Consider the following 3,471-nt stretch of genomic DNA (forward strand, 5'->3'; position numbering starts at 1 on the left):
GCCCTCATCAAATGAAGAAATAGTAGTAGTACTAATTTTTATGAAGAGTATAAAGTTATCTGGTTAATAAACTATAGACAGATGTCAATCTGGCGTAAAAACTGTGTAAAGAAGGATATAAAGATTAGGGTTTATCCCATTCAGGTTATCCATGTCATGGTGCTTGTCTAGCTACAATACATTACCTGACATTTATAACAGTTCGAACAAAATTGTACTGGCACCAATATTGGTATCAGGACAGGCCAAGTGTCCGCTAAATGTAAGTTTAGCGGGATCCATGTCTTTCTTGATCTTGGATATTTATCCTTGTCAGTAAAACTCAGAAGCAATAGGTATCATGTTTTAAAGAGTCGATTGGAATAACGATTTTCTGCCAGTAGACAGCCGACCTTAGTCACAGTAATTAAAGACTGCGATAAATAATTTTCGTTTTTTTTCCCCACCAATGATGTCACACACGGTGGGTACGCAATAATTAAACTAAAACCGACGATTCATCTTTGAGAGAAATACTGTGCGAAGAACAAATTGTACTAAGGCCCATGTCATACCAGGAATCGCACATTATCAGTAATAACATATTTACTGTCAAATGAGTTCTTAATATGTATTATGCACACTGAATTTCACCTCTTCTCCTCCCTTATAAAAAAAACAGTACTATGTTCATCTTGGGTCCTCGTTGATACTTTTATTAAAAGCGTTCTCTCAAAAATAAATGAGAACATTATTCGTAAAATGTTTCTAAAACGGACATTGTCATCATATGGTACATTTCGTGGTTACTTTAGTGTCATAACATAGCAAAATCATGAACCTATATAGAGACCCGAGATGCACATGGATACGCAATGGTTACTACGCTATATATTATCAGATCTAATGCTGCATGTTAATTCTCAGAAAATTAACTTTTTCGTTTTAAGCTCACTTTATTTACGTAATTTATTAGGAAATGGTGAGGTCAAAGGTGCATATGTAGTTTAGCATTATTAATTATCAGTAATACGGACGAATAGTTTTTCTTAGTCACAGAAAGATATATGCTAAAACTGACACTTGTTCCCTGCGTGAGAGATAAATACACGAGAGGTACATAGCTGGATGACCTCTGAAGAGCTTTGAGTTAAAGATAATAGACAATTGCTTCCTATTATCATTGCATTACTTTGAAAGGATTTGTAAATTCATTAACATAAAACATCATTACCTATCACGTCTTCTGTCTCATCGAATAAGTTCCTAACAGCTATATTCATTAACCATCATCATGGCAAAAATTTGACTTCATTTACATGTTGCATGAATTGTGGTTCTATAAAAGCAGAAAATAAAGACACGGCCTTACCTTTTTATTTTCAGCACGAAATGGTCTTTCCTTTGCGAGGTGGACCTGCTGAAATTGCACGGATATCATAGCTTTATATATATATTGTTTGTCATTCGATATCCGGTATCGGCTCCATGCGTAGGAAGATAACCACCTATTCTTACTGGTCTAATTGCATAAGTCCAGGTGGGCGGAGCTTAAGGTGTAGGAACATTGTATTTGGAAATAAACAACAAAACTAGCTGTGATTGGTGCATTATGTAAGAATTGTGCTTTCTGTTAGGCTTAAAAGAAAGTTGATCCTCCCGGCAACATGTGAGATTATGTTAATTCCTATCGAGCTGATATTTATTATTTTTATGATTTTTTAAACAAAATGTGGTATACATGTCTGAAACTTTGTCTGTTGTGACTAGATAACTCCTACCCCTATCTAGTTCCAGCATAGTTATCTCTCTTAAATGCAATGGAACACCTGGTTTTGTCTTTGTCAAATTGACAATCTAAGACTGCCTTCTAGAAAAGTCTGTGAGTGCATGCTAAAGCAGGATAGAAAATATATTTATTTCCCCAAACATCAGCATTAAGGTCTATGGAAAAAGAATTTTTCCGTGATACCTACTACCAAGGTGCAGCTAATGTCAGAGTTATATTACTTATGTTTAATTATAGTACAATAATTAAAATTGTTATTGTTTGATGTCTAGTTTATATTGAGGTATGATTTGAATCGAAGCGGTTCTTGGGAAAATATAATCTTCTTTCAAATAGTATTTCTTCATTCTTGTATATAATTGAACATAGATTACTTTATTCTATTTTTTCAATGCTTATACACATTACAATGGATGTGATATGATGTATACGACTCAGTATTGAATGCAGCACTGAAATATTAGTTAGCTGAAAGCAAATAATACTCTAGGTAAAGGTAAATAATACTCTAAGTTTAGTCAGTGTAGTTGCAGCAATATAAAATGTTATGAAGTGTCTAAATATATCGTATTATGCTGGCATGTTAATATTCACTTTCGAGTCTGTTATTACACACATATTTCATTTATTGGAAATTTTTGTCTAAGGGTGTCCCCTAAACGAATCATTTTACATGAGAAACACCAGCTTTATGAGGGCTTTTGATTTCTTTAAAGAAAAGCATACACCTTCTGGATGTGCAGTATAACTAGATGACAGATGCAATCTTCATGATATACATTATAACTTGATGACAGATACAGTCGTTAGGATATACAGTATAACTTGATTACAGATGCAGTCTTCAGGATGTACAGTATAACTTGATAACAGATGCAGTCTTCAGGATGTACAGTATAACTTGATGACAAATTCAACATTTGCCAGTAGAGTATAACTTAATGACAGATGCAACCTTTGGCAGTAGAGAGTGAGTTGATAACAGATTGAACCATTGGCAGTAAGAAATAACTTGATGACAGATGCAACCTTTGGAAGACAAACGTATATAAATAAATGCAATTTCAATCTTTGACAAAGACGTTCCTTTATACTTGAACCTTTGAGCTTATAAGAGGTTGACTAAGCGACAAATGATACAGCATACAGATGGGACACAATCGGCTATATATATATATATATATATATATATATATATATATATATATATATATATATATATATATATGATAAATTGATGCAGTTTCTTCATCACAAAAAGGGTTAATTTCAATTTTTAATATTATGGTCATCATCATTGGCGACTCAGTCTCGAGAGACCATGCATATAGCGCCCTTGGGGTGTTGTCTGTCTCTGGGGTGTTGGCATCGTCTGCTGTGGCTGTGCAGGCCTATACGTGAGTGACAGTCCCTATTGCAGTTGGTGCAGACATGCTGGGAATTCTGAGTTACTGTGGTTGCTGCCGCATTCTTCTTTCTCTCACGTTTCTCCGCCGCCAACTGGCCTCTTCTCGCAATAGCGACTGATATGCCCTCGTTTACCGTCAGTCTCCAGGTGCCTCGGTCCTGGGACAGCACTTCCCAGCCATCGAGTGAATTGTCGCCTGCCTTCATATCCCTCTTGCATACATCCTTGAAACGGAGTGAGGGGCGGCCGACTCTTCTCATGCCAGTGGCTAGCTGTCCATATAAGATGTCATTTG

General features: G+C 35.6%; 1 long non-coding RNA gene across 2 annotated transcripts in view; it reads right to left on the reverse strand.

The window, feature by feature from the left end:
- Positions 1-1,503, reverse strand: part of LOC149783170 (uncharacterized) — a 4,516-nt gene extending 3,013 nt beyond the window's left edge. For both annotated transcript variants that reach the window (XR_016413564.1, XR_016413563.1), the window contains exon 1: positions 1,352-1,503. This is a non-coding gene — a long non-coding RNA (uncharacterized LOC149783170). The remainder of the gene's footprint in view (positions 1-1,351) is intronic.
- Between the last annotated feature and the right edge of the window lie 1,968 nt (positions 1,504-3,471).

Source organism: Sinohyriopsis cumingii, chromosome 14 (genome assembly GCF_028554795.1).
Source record: "Sinohyriopsis cumingii isolate HCF-2022 chromosome 14, ASM2855479v2, whole genome shotgun sequence".
Lineage (NCBI taxonomy): Eukaryota > Metazoa > Mollusca > Bivalvia > Unionida > Unionidae > Sinohyriopsis > Sinohyriopsis cumingii.